This window comes from Brachyhypopomus gauderio, chromosome 6 (genome assembly GCF_052324685.1).
Source record: "Brachyhypopomus gauderio isolate BG-103 chromosome 6, BGAUD_0.2, whole genome shotgun sequence".
Taxonomy (NCBI): domain Eukaryota; kingdom Metazoa; phylum Chordata; class Actinopteri; order Gymnotiformes; family Hypopomidae; genus Brachyhypopomus; species Brachyhypopomus gauderio.
The window spans coordinates 12,130,389-12,149,818 of NC_135216.1; positions in this window are offsets into that span (position 1 = coordinate 12,130,389).

Sequence of the window (19,430 nt, forward strand, 5' to 3'; positions counted from 1 at the left end):
TGAATAGTGATACTTTTATCTCCTTAGGTTCATACACACTGGATTTGAAATGAAATTCACATGATTCTAGGTTAAAATGCAGAATGCCAGCTTTAATTCATTAAAATCTATATAGGATGAATAATGTAGAAAACACATAAGTAAGGGGATCATAAGCAATATGACAGTCTAACATAGCCTCTAATCAAATTGTGACGCATGGAATTTGGCAGGGGATTCTTTGCAATCAGTAAGTGCCTGAGGACATATTCATCGTGACTATATAACACAGTGTATCTTCCACAGAGAGCTTCTCCTAGGCCTGTCAGGCAGCCATTTTCAGACCCTTCAGTCTTCTCTTTAGTCTGAATTTACTGCGAAGGGAGATTCAGGTCAGAATGACTTTCAGTCAATAATATCTTTTTTTTGGGGGGGGGGGGGGGGGGGGGGGGTTGGGACTGTTTTTGGTGTACTTTGGATCATTAGCAGTTTCTTTTTCCTGCCACATTTTCGTCATTTCATCACTCTGGTACCTCACTGTGGTCCTTGTGTAGGGAGACAACTGCAATGGACCTTGAATGCAAATTGCCTTATTAAGAATCACATCTAGACCGTGTATTCTTTTCTCTTGTCTGTTAAGTATTTCCACTGTGACATATCAATCCAACAAACGACTGAACAGCCAGCTGTCCAAAATGTTAGGGTGGCCCGAAATTAAAAGGGCAGGGATTCCTGCATGGCTCCCCCTGTACTGCTGCACTCACACCAAAGACATTCTGCAATTTAGCCTTTTTTTAGCCTAATTTTATATCATTTCCAGTGCGCCCCTCCCACCCACTTGAAGAAAAAACTAAACTGGTGATATTAATAGATTACATTTCCAAGCTCTGAATACTGCAAATGATGTAACACTTGCTAATTTTTTTGCTTGAGTACTGACTATTTTCTGCACCACATTTTGCAGCATTATTCATCCTCCACCTCACGATCCCTTCTAGCTGAAGTCTGGAGTGTGTTTTGAATGTTTTCAGTCCCTACCCTTAAATGAAGTACTGGCTACCTTGACCACTCCTGCCCACCCCAAAACCCTGCACAGTGCAGAAAAGCCCCAGGTAGTGACTTTAAAGTAGCCTTCTTCTATTATCTCTTTCAGATTCTGTGGGTCTGATTCTCAATCCACAAAGCAGCTCTGGTCTGCCTACAGAGAAGCTATGTGGCACCCCTCACTGCTGTCTCAGTGTCTCAGCCTCGTTTCTTCAAGGACGAAGTAGCTCAGCCCAGGATTTAACCTTTCTCGGACTACATCCTCCCTCCTTTTGACTCCTGCACCCTTCTGACTTTAAACTCTGTTCCCACAGTTCTACCTCCAAGGGAGAAATGTTCCTTACAACTTGAATAACCTCTCAAAAACTTCAGCCCACGCGATCCACAGTACACCTCAGTGTAGCTTGTATACAATGCCGTGAGGCAAATCCTGCTGAATATGAACTAGGATTTCTTTTGGTGTTTTTGGAACTCTTTTTTTTCATTATAATTATATTCAAACTTGTTTTCTGAGTAATATCTAAAATTACTTAAAATTGTCAGCATGTTTGTATTTACATTTTAAGCTTTTTTTTGTATTATATGTTTTATGAACACTGAAAATGATGTTCCTGCATCCAGCTCGTTCACCTTCACAAACTAGCCCACCCAATTCATTATGTCAAAGTACTTGAGGTGCAATCTCAGTCTGCAGATGATAAACCTTCCCTCAAACTTTGAGAGGGTCATACTGGCATCAAACATGGCAGCCTTGTTGATGAAATGCTTGGTGCTCTTTGACAACTTATTTTCCTTGGTATATCCGTCACCCATGTTGATTCCATTAGCTGTTGCTGACAGTGAGGTGCAACGAATTGGGGATATATCAGTCTGGTGTCAAGCAATGCAGAGCAATTGAACCTTTAACGCATCGCTTTGTGCTTTATGGGTCTGGAGGTCAAGTTGGCTCTGGAAAATACACAACTCACTGATGATTGTATCAGTGGCAATGCACAAAAGAGTAGTCTGCCCCTTTTCTACAGTTATCATCAGGGTGGTCTGTATGAATTTAAGGAGACTATTTGTGGTGCTGGCAATACTATTGCAAAAGTTAAATCTACAACACGTGTAACTATTAAATATTATTAAATAAATAATATATGCTTTTCTGTATAAACCTTCTAGTTGAACTGTGAAATGTCAAGTTTCCTGAATGACTGATTCCTGATTCTTGATCTCATCATGTTTGGTCATTGGCATTTATATTTGTACATTTCCTCTGCCATGTGCTATAAGTTATCTGTGACTGACTTAAGGCTAGACAGACACCGTCTTCCTGCCTCTGTGTGAAATGAGTCAGAGCACTAATGCCTCCTTTGTGCAAGTGACATTGTTTAATATGGCTGATTCTGCTGTGCAGTTATTTAAGATCTTCTCCTCTGGCACTGACACATAAATCTTTTCCCCATTCTTTCTCCTCCCTCTCATCCTGTTGAAATCCTATTGAAGTTCAATTCTGCAGAAGTACATTTTAAAAGACACTTCAGGTCCAGAGAATAGTATCTTCTGGTAATATTCCTCCCAGTTTACGCAATGCTAAAATTAAATTCAGAGAAAAGGGAATGAGGTCAGACTACTATATTTTATCATATGAAGCAAAGCTCCTATTTTACAGGTGCCTCCCCTCTTCTGTGTGTCAGAGATGGCACTGGTGTTCAAATTCACTGCAACTCCATAATCACGCTGTTAAAGCTGGTTTTAGAGTTCAGCTCGCTCCCTGCTCAGTTCCTGTCTTGTCATATAGTTTTTTTGTTTGTTTGTGTGTTTGTTTTTTTGACTCAATCAATTCTCGCGTTGCGTATTCCCTAGTAGACTCCTGATAGTGTTGGGGGAGGCCGAGATAGATGTTATGTTCTGCAGACACTGACTCAGCCAGTTTGATAGGGATTGCTAAGCAGGTGAAGTGGATGCCAAATGTGATGCTGGAGAACGCTGTATGCTCTGTAAATATTTAGATGATCCTCTTCGGGGTGTCGCCTTTGCCTTCTGTTGAGTGTGACGATTCCCAGATCTGGACGTGTGCCTTTCCCTCCATCAGCTACAACAACATTGGCTACACTGTGCGTTACTGCAGATAAGGAGCAGACCTTGAGTACTACCACTGATACTGTCATGATGCAGTTGTGTATTTTATATTAATTGCTTTTTATTACTTGTATATGTAACTAGAATTAGATATGAATGCATTTCTGCCAGATATGAGTAATTAAGCCATAAACAATGCGCAAAACCACTGTACATATAAAGGCTTAAAATTAACCTCCTTTCTAAGTTATGGACAGATTGTATAGTCACGTGTAAAGAATTTATAATTCTGTGCAATGGAGAAATTCTTCATCAATATGCCCTTCCCCTACTTTATTGAGTGTTTCATTGTTTTATAGTTTGTCAGATCAGCCTACGCTGCTGCTGTGAACTGCCTGTGAAATTTTGAGTGCAGTTCATAAGAAAGACATAAGCACGCTTGTATAAAAAGTTAAAAGCTAGGTTTGGAGAGTCTATTTTGTATAATTGAATATTTTAAAGTTTGTATTTTGTGTGTGTGTGCGTGTGTGTGTGTGTGCGCGTGTGTGTGTGTGTGTGTGTGTGTGTGTGTGTGTGTGTGTTGGTGTTCATAACTCAACAGTAGGCAAATGAGTTATTCCTAAGAGAGACTGATCAGTGTGACCCAGAAAGCATCTGTGTATGTTGGCATCCACGAGCGAGCTTGCTCGCATGTTTCTCCCATTTGTATTTCATATTTCATTTAGTATTCACACCACAACACTTGGAACTGTAGATTAAGAAACCCAATAGACAGCATTTATATTTTGGCAACATGTGCATGTACCATTGGTGGGGTGGCAAAATGTTTATGACCGTGTTGGGGAAAAAAACATCAAAATTTAAAATTAATCTAGTATGGCTTTCTCAAAGCTACCCAAGGTGACCTCTGCTTTCAGCTTGGCCCAGAGCAGTAGAGGTACCGCTAGAGATGAGTGGTCCAGATAGAATGCAGAGTCCAACTGCCCACCAGACCATGAATTATGAATTTCTCTGCTGACAATCTAGTTTGAAATTTATGTTTGGTTTTTTCCCAGAGATTTTGATGTTAACCCATATAAAAGACAAATTTAATGAAGCATTTTAAGTAGTGAGGTGCACTGTTTTGACCGTGAAGCCATCATTAAGCAAAGCTAACTTGTCTCTCTTGAGTTGACTCTTGCTGTCTAGCAGCATGTAAACTGAATCTCAGCCTCCTTTCCCATTTCCTTTGGTTTGGAGCACACACACATCCCACTGGCAGGGCAGGGCAGCACAGAAATCTCACTCAGCGGTGGCAGGAGTCTTCCTCTTTCTGATACCCTAAGAATCATGAATCCAGTCAAGCAATAGGCATGAGGAAGCACTGTGGAGCAATACAGCATTTTGTCTCTGAGCGAGAAAGTGGGTCAGCAAACACAGAGGCCCTGTCAGAGCCCCACGGTCGCACGTGTGCAAACCGCGTCTGTGTTTGAACCTGGATCAAGTGCTGCATGTGGTACATATGAGGGGGAACTCAGATGTTTCAGAACAGTAGAGTTTCATTGTACTGTCTTTCATTGCTCTGAGATAAATAAAAATGGTAGGGCTAAGCGTCTAAGTCTGCAGTGGCTGTGCTGAACTGTGCTAGTGGAGTATTCAGCAGTCAGAACGGTTTGGCCTCAAACTGTTTCACTGAGCTCCTTTGATTTTGATACAAGCAGCTAGAAACTATTGTGCAATTGAAATCGTAGTACTGTAACAATACAAAAATAAAACATGTACAGTAATGCAGTAATGAAAAATGGTTAATGGAAGCTTTTACTGTTAACTCAGTTTCTATATAAATGACTCATAAAATGTCATTTCTTTATAAAGCATTGTAAATCACTAAAATAAAAAGACATTTTGAGACATTTTGCCTCTCTATATTATTATTCAGTCTATGAAACAATTAACAATAGCAAAGAATTGTAAAATATGAACCTTTTTTTTTACACCAACTGACCAACTGAAATCAGATTTTCCTGTAAGCTTAATTTCTAAAGATATTGGATTCCATCACTCTGCAGTCAGGTAGATAGTTTATAAGCAGCATGTTTGGTATCTAAACTGGGAGCAAGGGCACACTCCAGACAACTCTGAATGACCCCTGTGCTGACAGCTAGGAGCACAGTGGAAAGAATATTATGGCCTGTGGTTGCTTAGCTGTCTCAGTGTCTGGCCAGCAGACACTGAAGTACCAGTGAGTTCCAAGCTGTACACAAAGTTCTACAGCAGAACGTGACAACATCTGTCTATAATCTAAAACTCAAAGCAGGTTTTGTCACTCAACCTGAAGCACAAGAAGTAAATCAACAACGAAGAACCTCAAACTGCAGAAGTACCACATTTTGGGATAAATAAGAGTCCTGACCTTTGTTCCGGTGAAAAACAGTGAAATGCTATGAAGCAGGGCATTCATGCAAGAAATTCAAAGAACTGAATTCGTCTCAAACAACTGCGTAGATAAGCAAGCGTCCTTCTTCTCCAATATGCAGGAGCCTTGGACAGTGTTCAGGTGAGCCTTTTGGACAGTGTTCAGGTGAGCTTCTTGCCATTAAAGGAGGATCCACTAGTAACTAACTATAAGAGAAGAACAATGACCAACAAGGTAATAAGAACAGAAACAGGCTTAAGTAAAGCTGCCCATAATACCCCAGGTCATGTGACCAGTGAGTCACAACATACCCCACCTGTGGCAAGCTTGGCCACCAAAAGAAAACAAAAACAAAGGCCAAGTGCAAAGTCGTATGATGTAGGGGTAACAACGGGGGGCAACATCACAGCACCTCCTCAAGATGTTCTTGGGGATCACCACGTGACCTAAACATGGGTCAGGGAGATCACTGCACCGCACAGTTGGTGTCTTTCTCTAGGTTGTGCATCACATCGTCCTTTTACCTTGACTAGGTGTTACACCCACACCCTCTTATATCGCTGAGGCCTCCTCCCATCGATGGTGACTGCCACATGTGCCCACACACTGATGATTAAAACACCCTAGGAACCCTGTTGGACCAACCAGTTGGCCTCTGATGCACAGGGCTCACAGGCCACCCAGAAGCTTCTCAGAACATTCAGGAGGGCCACCACCCCCTCCACAGCCAGGGAGTGCCCAGAATGTCCAGCCTTTCCACTCCACGGATGGGTTGTGTGTTTTTACCACTGGCTCTTCTCACTCTGGTGGTAACTGGGTCTCAGCTTCCCTGGTGCCTTGAACGCAAAAGCAGGAACAGATCTCCCTGACGCGTGACATCAGCAGTGCAGATGTCCCAGACAACACCAGGGAATCGTCTTTCCTTTCTGCAGCCTCCGGGACACTCCTGCCGTATCTACTGAGAGCTGCAGGGCGAAGTGAACCCCAACGAACTCTGGGGGGATATCGAAGGAACACGCCAGGCTGGTGACTCCTCTCAAAGGAGAGAGCGAGATAAGAACCAGAACAACCACAGACACGCAAACACAGAAAGGGAAACGAGAACAAATGAGTAGGCCACAACGTCACGGCCACAGAACCTACGAGAGAACGGAAGGGAGCTTGTAACAAGCTCACAATAGGTCTGCTCCGGTTAAGGTTTTATTGTGTTCTTTGTGTTGTGGGTTGGGGGATGTTTTGAACGATACGAAGAGTAACGGTATCGCATCGCTTTATCCCTTACACATCCATTGAGCCCTTGCCACCTCATTCACGACGTCACGGGCAAATCATCGAATGGGAAGTGAGGAACGTGTAAATAAGGAGGAGAGGACGGCACGGTTGGACGGTGTGGGATACCTGTCGAGAGAGCTAATTTTTCGGAGTCGCCTGGCGTGCACGCCGAGAGTTTTGGATTGTTTTACTGAGGGTGATCCGGCGCGGGATAACCAGCTCGGAGCTCCGATCGGACTATGTCGCAGAAGTTGTATCTTCCTTGCTGTGGGTGAGCCGACGGATTTTGGTGAGGCCGCCGTGCCTCCCATTCAATTCCGTTCTCTAGCTCTCTCTCCTCCATCTCCTATGTGTCTGTGGAATCATTGACTGTGTCGCGCGGCGATTAATCAAGCCGCTGGGGAACGGACTTACGCACTTACACTCATACATAAACACGCACTCACAAACATGTTGAACGGACACACAGGGGACTAAGATCGCCGAGTCTTAGTGGTTTCGTTTGATTTATGGTGTTAATTGGTTGATATGTATATATGTATGTATAGGTGGGGAAACAACGGGAGGGATTAAAATCGGTCGGTTGAAACTGTATTTCGTTGTACGAGCTCCAAGCATTACTCTCCGCCCTAACCTTAAAAGGTGTTTGTAACGTCTCGTTATAAGAGTGGATCCATTAGCAGAGAGTGTTACAGTGGTGGCCCGTATGGGGATATAGGAGTAGTAACGTCTGGGGCAGGCTGTTCAACCTGTTTAGGTTTTTTTTTTTTTTTTGCTTTCGTGAGCAGGGTAGTTTCACCCGTTGGGTTTTTGAACTCCTGTTAGAACACACTAACGAACGGACATACATCCTTACCCAGACATGGAGGAAGCCGATAGGCAGGTAGCACCCCCTCAGCATGTAACACATAGGCGGCCCCGAGGGGATGTTACGGAGGTATCCAGCCTACTCAAACAGCTGTACTTGGATGACCCTAAGGCACCCGAAATACAGGGTGGTAATGAGGAAGAAGAAATTGATGTCTTAGGTGCGGTTGAAGAGCGAGTGAACCCTATCATTGAAAGGATGAATGCCTTGGAGACTCGCTTAAAAGACATTGTGGACTCATCCCTTAGTAGAGAGGAGGGGTTGAGAGAATCATTTGATAAGTTATCAGTACACATGAAGGAGTATGTAGAGGAGCGGTTTAACCATCTGGATCAAGCCATTGTGGAATGTCTGCGGCGCCGTGATCGTAAGTGGGACGAACAACTGAGGGAGACCGTTCGCAGGAGTTCCCAGAGGAGGTGGGGTCCCTTAACAACATCTACTCCAGCTTCCAAGTCCTCGCCTAATGAAACCTGTTCAGCAGCCCTAAACGCCCTATCCACCCCCCCCATTCGTCTGGATTTCCCCAGGTTTGGTGAATCCACTAGCTCTGCGGATGTGATAAATTTTATTGAGCAATGTGAGAACTTTTTATCCTTACGGCCCCTGAGCGATGTGGAGTTATTAGGGACACTTAATGCCGTATTGCAAGGTTCCGCCAAGTTAAAAATTGGAGCATGTTTAAAGCAGTTTTTATAGAAGCATTTTTGTCAGAAGATTACTCTGTTGAGATAGAAGAACAGCTGCATGCCATGGTTCAAGCTCCTAATCAGCGACTCAGGGATTTTGCATATAACTACCGTGCTCTTTGTCTGAAGTGGCGACCTGAGATGGCTGAGGAGGAGATGGTACGACGGATCCTCAACGCTTGTAATCCTCGTCTAGCCAGCGGCCTGAGAGGCACAGTGACCACCGTAGACTAATTGGTGAAGACGGGCTCTATGGTTGAGAAAGATTGGGCTTCTTCCAAAGATTACTGGACCCGGGTGCAGAATGTTGGCTCCAGCGAGCGCTCTGTGAAAAGACAACAGAAAAAGACTAACGAAAAGGGAACAAGTGATGGAACACTGGCCACAGTGGTGGTAAGACCTACTCTCCTTGCGGTGCCCGTTCGGGTCCGTGGGGCAGAGGGAGACGCTGTAGTGGACACTGGCAGTACTTACACCCTCATCCAGGAAAGCTTATGGAGAGAGCTATCCAGAGAACATGAAGTGTTGTTGCCCTGTGGAAATCAGGCGTTTATTATGGCTGATGGGCAAGAGAGTAGGGCAGTGGGCAAATATCCCCTCATCTTTAATCTCCATGACGTAGCGTATAAAATTGATGCGTACGTGTTGCCAGATGAACGTCTGTATATGCCAGTGTTACTAGGTTTAGATTTCCTCGTATTAAGCAAGATGACCCTTCAACCACATTTAGGCTGTTACACCATGTCTACTGGCAAGAAACACAAAGTTCCTGGTAAAAACGAGAGGAGCCCTCCGGTGGACCTGTGAAGGGGGCAGGATTAACTTCTATATGGCCTCTGAAAAAAGGGGGATTGGCGAAGATGTTATCACAGACCAACCTGAACATGTGCAGGCTCTCTTAAGGAGGTGGCCCACAGTATGGACCAACAGACTGGGTGCCACTAAGATGGTTGCACATCATATCATCACCACGGATGAAAATCCGGTGAGGAAGAGAGCTTACCGCACTTCAGTCCAGAAACAAGAAATAATAAAAGAACACGTCCAGAAGATGCTAAAAGATGGTATCATTGAGCCTTCCGCTTCCTCGTGGGCAGCGCCTGTCGTCTTGGTCCCTAAGCCGGAGGGCACCTTCCGTTTCTGTGTCGATTACAGGGGTCTGAACGCCAAGACCCTGCATGATGCCTATCCTATGCCTTTGGTGCATGAGATATTGGAGTCCATGCAAGGCGCCGCTTTTTTCAGCACGTTAGACCTTCAGAGCGGCTATTGGCAGGTGATGATGGATGAAAACAGCAAAATGAAGACAGCAGTGATTACCCCAATAGGATTATACCAATTCAAAACTATGCCGTTCGGGTTGCGCAATGCTGGCGCCACCTTTCAACGTCTCATGGAACAAGTGTTAGGAGAATTGAAAGGAAGGATATGCTTCGTCTTTATAGATGACATCATTGTGTTTTCCCGCACGCCAGAGGAACATCTCCAACACTTAGAAGCTGTCTTTGGTAAATTAAAGCAAGCCCAGTTGACGCTGAATGTGAAAAAATGCCACCTTTTTCAAACTCGGCTTACCTTTCTGGGGCATGTTGTATCTGGTCAAGGGGTGGAAGTGGATCCAGAGAAGGTTGCTGCTATCCAGCAGTACCGAACCCCTACGGACTTGAAGAGTCTGCAAAGCTTTTTAGGTCTAGTGGGGTGGTATCATAAGTTCATTCCCCGTCTGGCTGACGTATCTATCCCATTGAACCACTTAAAAAAGGAAGGTGTTAGTTGGGAGTGGACAGAAGAGTGTCAACAATCTTTCCTGAAATTAAAAGCAGCTCTCCAATCTCCTCCGGTGTTGGCCCAACCCCAGCGGGACATCCCGTTCCAAGTCCAAACTGACGCGAGTGACGCGGGATTGGGAGCTGTGCTTACCCAGGAGATAAACGGAGAAGAAAAGGTCTTAGCCTATGCTTCAAGAGCACTCAGAGGGGCAGAATTGAGATACTCCACAACTGAGAAAGAATGTCTCGCGGTAGTGTGGGCTGTGGAAAAATGGAGACATTACCTTGAAGGCACAGTGTTTGACGTCTTTACAGACCACAGTGCACTTACGTGGGCCTTCAACTCTCCAAAGCCGGTGTCCAGATTAACAAGGTGGACACTTAGACTGCAGGCTTTTAGCTTCCGAGTCCGGGGTGTTGCAATGTAGTACCGGATGCGCTGTCGAGGGCCACATCTACCACAGAAAGTAGCGTCTGCATAGCTGCAGCATACTGGTGTGACCTTCCCTGTACTCTCTCAGATATTGAAGCCGCGCAGAAAGGTAGCGTGGTGTGTGACCAAGTAAAGGACACCTGCACAAGTACCAAGATGGGGCGGGTGCAATATCTAGAGCAACAAGGCGTTCTCTACCGTGTAGTACCTTCCAGGTTTGGGGTAAACAACCATCAATTAGTAGTCCCAGAACAACTGACGAACCAGTTCTTGGACTACTTTCACAGTAGTCCTTTTGGAGGTCACTTGGGGAGAATGAAAACCCTCAGAAGGATCCTGGAGGTGGCTTGGTGGCCTAGTATGCGCAAAGATGTGTGGAAATACGTGAAGGAATGTCAAATATGCCAACGATATAAGAGCCCGAATGTGAAACCTGCGGGTTTTATACAGCAAACCGAAGTCAGTCAACCGGGGGAGATGATCGGGGTGGATTTTATGGGTCCCTTCCCGAGAAGTCGAGCCCGGAACACTATGTTAATGGTTAGTGTAGATTATGGATCCAAATGGGTGGAATTGTTTCCTTTACGAGATGCCAAGACTCCACAAGTTTGCAGGATACTCAAGGATGAAATATTCACCCGCTGGGGTGTCCCTGCGTTCATTGTGACGGACAGAGGACCACAGTGGACCAGTGAAATGATGGCGAAGTTGTGTGAAGCATGGGGCGTTACTCAAAAACTGACCACAGCATATCATCCCCAAACAAACCTGACTGAAAGGGTGAATAGAACCCTGAAAACCATGATTGCCTCATTTGTGGGTAAACATCACCAGGATTGGGATCAGTGGCTACCTGAGTTTCGTCTATCCATCAATACTGCGGTTCATGAGTCAACTGGTGTGCAGCCTGCGGTGTTAGCTTTGGGGCGCTTCATAAAGGGCCCATTTGAACGCCTCATTGCTGTGGCTCCTACACTATACACTGCAGCCTACAACACTTTACATGACCACACAAGGTTGCGTAGGGAGGTAGAAAGGCATCTGGGTGTAGCTAGAGCCAGACAAGCCAGATACTACAATGATAGACGCAGATGTGTACAGTTTGTAGTTGGGGATCTGGTTTGGATCAAGACACACCCTCTGTCGAATGCAGCTGCTAAGTTCTCAGCCAAACTTGCGTCCAAGTGGAAGGGACCAGCTCAGGTTGTGAAGCAATTAGGCCCGAATAATTACAGAGTGAGATGGGGTGACGAGAAAGAGAGGACTGATAACATTAACGTGGTTGACCTTAAGCCCTACTATGGCCCTGCTATGCCGCTGGCTGGGGGGGGGGTCTGTAACAAGCTCACAATAGGTCTGCTCCGGTTAAGGTTTTATTGTGTTCTTTGTGTTGTGGGTTGGGGGATGTTTTGAACGATACGAAGAGTAACGGTATCGCATCGCTTTATCCCTTACACATCCATTGAGCCCTTGCCACCTCATTCACGACGTCACGGGCAAATCATCGAATGGGAAGTGAGGAACGTGTAAATAAGGAGGAGAGGACGGCACGGTTGGACGGTGTGGGATACCTGTCGAGAGAGCTAATTTTTCGGAGTCGCCTGGCGTGCACGCCGAGAGTTTTGGATTGTTTTACTGAGGGTGATCCGGCGCGGGATAACCAGCTCGGAGCTCCGATCGGACTATGTCGCAGAAGTTGTATCTTCCTTGCTGTGGGTGAGCCGACGGATTTTGGTGAGGCCGCCGTGCCTCCCATTCAATTCCGTTCTCTAGCTCTCTCTCCTCCATCTCCTATGTGTCTGTGGAATCATTGACTGTGTCGCGCGGCGATTAATCAAGCCGCTGGGGAACGGACTTACGCACTTACACTCATACATAAACACGCACTCACAAACATGTTGAACGGACACACAGGGGACTAAGATCGCCGAGTCTTAGTGGTTTCGTTTGATTTATGGTGTTAATTTCTTGATATGTATATATGTATGTATAGGTGGGGAAACAACGGGAGGGATTAAAATCGGTCGGTTGAAACTGTATTTCGTTGTATGAGCTCCAAGCATTACTCTCAGCCCTAACCTTAAAAGGTGTTTGTAACGTCTCGCTATAAGAGTGGATCCATTAGCAGAGAGTGTTACAAGCTAATGCAAGTTGGAGCATTGGAGAGAAAAGATAATGGACATGTACCATAAGAAAGAAGCAAAAACAAAGGCCATGTGCAACGCTGTAGAATATAGGCCAATGACAGTAGATACAGAAACTCAACTAGAACTAGAGTTTTTCTTTCACATTTAATTTTAATATTTGTTATGCAATTTCATTTGGCTATTTTGTGTACGTTTTGTTTGTAAGTAACTAACAAAGAATTTGCATTTCACTTAGGCAAGCAATTTTTCCTATCTGCAGGAACAAACTCATCAGGCTGCTAATTATGTGCATTTAATCATTAAGGCTTATTTGCAACAACTTTGAAATCTGCTAGCCTGCCCTAATGGACATTTTGCTGACTGTATCGCCTGTAATTCCTGTCAGACCTGCAACACTCAGCATGATCATCACATTACAAGTTTGTTCAGTTGTGTAACACAGTATAAATTCAGTTTGCTTGACTCAGCAGACTTGAAGGGGAGTGACTGGTTTAGTGGTTAATGTAGTGTTTAGCCAAATAATTCACTTCCATTTTCATTGCACTTTTTAACCTGGCTGTTTAAATCCCATGCTCAAGCCTCAGGAGGTACATCTTCTAAAATCCTTTTAACTTCATATTGCCTCCAGGGCCTGACAAACTACGTTATCTCTCAAATGGAGAAACCACTTTCACCTCCACGAGTCCTCTATGTACTCACGCACACACAAGTTTTCAAGAGGTCAAGCGCAAGTTACTGGTCTCATATACTAATGGTGTATTAAAGGTTCTTCTCATCAGATCTGTGCTCTCTCACTCCTTTGCCCAGTGTAGCCAATAAAGGGACATATCATGTCAAAGGTCCCTTCACACCCAACAGCCATTACCTACAACGACACACATACACACAGATTTCACACTCCCTGCTTCAAGGAAATATGACATGGGCGAATACTTTATGGAAAGACTGTGTTTATAATCTCTCTGCTCACATCTGTTTTTATATCAAATGAGGTTTTTTAACACCTCACTAGCACATTTTTATCACTGCCCTCCTCTTAAAATTAGCAATGCTAAATGCTCCACTTGTCTCTCTTATGCAGAGTTCAAGACCTTAGGCTTGCTTGACTGTGAAGTTGTTTTTCTTATAACTACCCCCCCCCCCCTCCGCCCCCTTTAAATCACGACGGCACACTCAGCCTACGGCAGAGCTGAAGCAAAACCACTAGGCTGTGCCAAGCAGATGGTCGCCTACGTGTTATATATAGAAACATGTCACTCTGCTTGATTTGTTCTATCCATCATCGTCTATATGTGTCTGGACCTTTTCTGCATACATCAGAACCCCTTGATCAGATGAGAATACCCAAAGTCTCAGAGCCATAGCAGCGAGCCATGTTGAGCAAATGAGAGCCAACTGATGTGGCCACAGAGGTAATGACAAAGGCCAGTGTAGATGCATTTTTCATATTTACAGTGAGGAAAATAAGTATTTGTACACCCTGCAACTTCTCCCACTTAGAAATCATGGAGGGGTCTGAAATTTATTTACATGTCTACTGCAAGAGACATAATCTAAAAAAAAAAATGACAATGTATGATTTTTAAATAATTTATTCGTGTGTTACTGCTGCAAATAAGTATTTGAACACCTGTCAGTACCCAGACTTAGAACTTGGATGATACCAAATTGCGATGCACATTAACAGTCATGTTAGGAGGAGAGTGGGGACTAAACTGTGCAGGGTTGTACATTTCCTGGGCCAGTGATGGGTCCGCCTGATGACTGTCCAGATGTGGGATCACTCCCTTCCCTGTCTTCCACACAGGAGGCAGAGGGAGTCGTGCTTCAGAATAATCAATTCCAGACTGAACCCAGGGCTGTTTTCATTTTGCCCATTGTTAGATGCACCAGGATGCACGTTTTAGGGTTATTAGAGGTGTTCAGGAGACACTGGGAGATGTTGGGGGGGGGGGGGGGGGGGGTGCTGGCCTGGCACCTTTGCTGCTCTCTCTTTCCAGTGTATGTGATTCCCACAAGCCCACGTCAGCGAGTGGGCCTGCTCATGGGACCACAGCCCTGAGGGAGCCTTTCCAAAACTCATTTGGGGAGAGGGCACGGCTGAAGAGCAGTGGCACACGTTACAGATGATCTCCATCCTGTGAGAGGCTTGAGGGAGCGTGTGGTTGAGAGATAGATGAAGAGAAAGGGCTTGGGCCGACCGGACAGTTTCTTTTAGATCTTCTTTTATTCCAGAGTTCTGCATCATTTTCAGTGGTGAATCGGCTGTCCAGTCAATAATACTCAGTAGTTTCTCAGGGGTGTTTCTCAGCCTTATTTTTAAGACAAAATCCTTCCTGTTGGATAAGTTGAAAAGTAGGCATGTATCAGAAGATGGTGATGTAATTAAAGCCGCCAAAAATTTGACTTTACAGTTCTTGCTAACTTCTGTCAGGATCCTTCAAGACAGGCACTGAGGAAGTCCATCCTTCGCTTCAATCCCACATGCACCATCCCTCCTAAAGCTTCTCTAAAGCCCCTGCCTCCAATGACAGGTACGTGCAGCCTTCCCTCCTGTGTGCTGTGTGCACATCCACAATGAATGACAAGCAGGGAAGATCGACTCCTTGTAGCAAGGTATCCAAATTGTTAGCATAGCAGTAACATGAAAGGTCTTTATTGCATTGACATTTCATAAGGATGTTTCCCTTGGATCAACTGTTTTAGTAATAGCTGCTAGGATACAAAGAAAATTCAGCAGAACTGACAGTTAAAAAAAGGGTTGCAAGCATCACAGTAAAGCCAATTGTATTATTTACACCAGTGTTTAACATTAGTTTTTCTACTTTGAGTAAGGCAGAGAAAGAAAGCAAAGACCTGCTTTTTAAAATAACATTTGCATTACAATTCTTGTTGTCCAGTTAAGGTTAGGCATAAGACTGGGCAAGGCTTATTTATGGCTATTTTCTATAAGTCCAACAACATTCCTGTGCATTCTTTGTTAGACTGCCTAAAGCCAGGCTGCACATAGGCAAAGAAATAGCTGTAACAGTGATATTTGGCTGCTTGAAACATGTTTGAGGGCCAAACACATCTGTTGCATTACTGGCCCTGATTTCTGGGAGATAACACACCAGAGTCTGATGCATTAACAAACATACTCTCTATACAAACATACTCTGTTATACAGATCTATGTTGTTATCAGTCAAGAATACATATTCAACACAATATATTGAACAAAGTATGAACCAAATACTGCTTTGGCAAAAAAAAAAGTTCAAGAGCTTGCTTGAAAGTGAGTTTGTTTTTCTTATATCTGGTGGTACACTCAGCCTACGGCAGAGCTGAAGCAAAACAGCAGGGTCGCCTACGTGTTATATATAGAAACATGTCACTCTGCTTGATTTGTTCTATCCATCATCGTCTACATGTGTCTGGACCTTTTCTGCATACATCAGAAGCCCTTGATCAGATGAGAATACCCAAAGTCTCAGAGCCATAGCAGCGAGCCATGTTGAGCAAATGAGAGCCAACTGATGTGGCCACAGAGGTAACGACAAAGGCCAGTGTAGATGCAATGTTCCTATAATCTTTAGCCTTGGTTTGTTTATAAAAAAAAGTTTCTGTCCACATGTTTTCAGTACTTTCTTCTGTAAGTGCCCAAGGTCACTGTGGTCTGTACCCGTGTCTCTCGAGGTTTCCTTTGTCCATGCCCACAGTTGAATAGAAGCAGGTAAAAGGGATGAAGACAGTGTCTCTGGGCATTGATGCTCACGTCTGGTACCTGCTCTGCTTTTTAAATGTCAGGCCTGGGGCTGCTTGAATAAAGCATTGATCAAACTACTCAGGTTCATATTCTACTTAACATCTGTACCTGGAGGCCCCTCTTCAGTGACCTCTACATATATTAGGAGAGAGATGGGCCACCTCCCTTCATAAAGGCCGTAGCTGTAGCATGTGTCTATGCTACTACCATTTCACCCACACTCATATGTCATATAATCGTACTGCAGATCTACCATTACCAACAATCTGAACTATTACTATTAATATCAACACATTTCATCAAAGATTTCATAACGTTTTAAAGTGTTCAAGAAATGCAAACATGGTTAGTATTGAGAAGGTCAGTCTATGATAGCATTCTACATACTACATACTTTTAGATATGATCTTCTCAGAAAAGTATGTTATGTTGGCCTCTGCTCTTACAAATAACCAGATTTTATAAAACCAACTCAACACTAATATTTGAGCACCTGGATTGCACTCAAATGGGTTAAAAGCTCAAAAGCAATGTCTTGCCTTGGCAGTTCCTAAACAGTGTCATGTGCTTGGCCCATTTCTTACACTAGCATACAGGATTCAGCGTCTATGGAAATTGCATTTCTGCCACCAAATCACGATTGCTAACAACCATTTAGGTTTGAGCTTGTGTATAAGCAAGTGAACAAGTAGCCCAGAAATGAGCAAACGATAACAGCAACAACCTGCTTTATCGTTACTATCTTCACTTTACGATGCTGTTAAATGTGGGAGTCTGTTGTCTTTGCCCAGTTTTACTGCACGGGTTTTCTGGACTATATTTAATACAGTATATATTGTAGCCTATTATTTAGCTGGGTGATCTTGATTTTCAGGCCTGATTGGCTGGTCTTTGAAGTGCCTAAGGAACGATAATCAGAGTTTTATGGTGGTATTATATTGGTAACGTGCAAAAACTCCTGAATCGATCTCTCTTTCTCTGGCTGACCTTCTCGGTGAGTAATCATATGTGTGTTGGAACCTAGACATTAAAATACAAAGCATTAAAAATGAAAAGATGATATTGTGCATAATATGAAATATAATTCTGCCAGTGTCCCTGGTAACCACACTCAGTCTTGAACCCCGGTTCTCCAAGGTCACAAACGTGTGCTGACTACCAGAGCAATCCACCAGTGCTTTGGTATAGCAACCTGAACAGACTTCCATCACACTACACTCTGGTTCAGGAGGTGACCATCACCGTCTTCCTCTCCACTGGGGAGCACACTGGTGCACTACACCCTCTCCATGTGACCCATGCATCCAATCCTCATGCAGCACTATATCACATACACCCCACCTGCCGTTGTACTGGGCTTCCTGTCATCTCCTACACTAGTTGTAGCAAAAGACTGAGTGCAACAACCACACCCAGCTTTGATTAATGTGTTACATTTTCAATCACAATGACTGCAACATGTTGTGAGAGTCTTACATTGTGGTTGAAATTCAATGCGCTAATTAAACGATTACAGTAATAGTGTGTAAGCTTATATAGTCATCATCCACTGCTACTACTATTAATTGGTGTGTAAAAGCCAAACCATTTGGCCTAATTCTACCAAATTTGTCTAATTATATGTATGCTGCTTAGTGAAAATCAGAAATTTGTTTCACTGGCTAATATGACTTTTTGTATGAGTCACAACATTTGTAACAGTCACGAAATGGCTACTCTGGAGTAGAAATATATAAAATTTTGTGAGAACTGGATCAAAATTCCAGAAGGACTTAAAAGTTTTAGTTGTTGTTGTTTTAAAAAATCATGAACATCATTTTTTATTTTCTTCAGAAAATATTGAGTAAAATGTTCAAAGGGTTCTTTGTGCCCTGATCATTGTTGTTGCTGTTGTGGTTTTGTCTGTGTGTTGGCTTGAGTTGCCGGCACTAAGATATAAGTGCTAATAATGGCTCCATTTATAAGGCAGCTATTTGTAAAAACATATATAGAGTTTCACATACACAGAATGGACACTTTAATAGAGACAACCACCCTGTCTCATGGAAATTAGACACATGACCCCAGAGTGCAGAATAAAATCATGTAAGTTTCCTGTGGATTAGTTTCAGGGTTAATGCACATTAGAACTGGATAATTAAGTGATCTGAGAACCTAGGCCTGGTCTTAGGTGCTGGACTGGCACGGTCATCAGTGTTAGATAAGGAGGACGTCAGGAATCCTTCTCAGAAACAGCAGAGTCAACGAAACTGCAGCCAAATACAACACCGGGGCTTCAGCTAACATGGTGGAATGCACAACTGGCTGTTCCTAACACAGATGGGCTATAACAGTAGACAACCAGTGAAAGTGCCATTGCTGTCTAAGGGAAACAGAGAGGCACGACTCTGGTCAGCGGAATTATTTCAACACCTAGTGGAATATATGACACAAGGAATTGCTACAGTTCTAAAGGCCAAATGAGGTCCAGCATGCTACTAGTTGGGTCTGTCTAATAAAGTGGCTGTTCAGAGAATCTGAAGAGGCACACAGCAAATGTCAAAGCAGCATTTATTCCTAAATGAGCTTTGGTGGGAAAAAGGTCTCATGTGCTTTGTTGGGAAAGAGTATACATGATGAGGTCTGTGCAATACTTAATGTACTTAATTAAATAATGGCCATTAAAATTAATTTGTTAAAAATGGATTTCTGTTGTTAATTCTGCTCTGCCCATACTGTCTGCATGAATCCATCTCATGCCCATACATCCCCAATATTAGCCTCAGTTCAAGATTCACTTTACCTCACATTTTGTTTTTTTTTTTTTTTTTGATTGACTAGTTTGGGGAGTAGTTCAAATTTGTGTAATTGTGAAAATGTACAAGCATCTGTCTACACTCTGTATGCAACATGGATGAATAAGCAGGACAGAAGGAAAATATAGAACCAGTAAAAGGTTTGGACACACATACAAGCTGTTTTCTTTACTATTTTAAATTTTAGAAACAGTGAAGGCATCAGGTAACTCTTTAAAGTAGCCACCC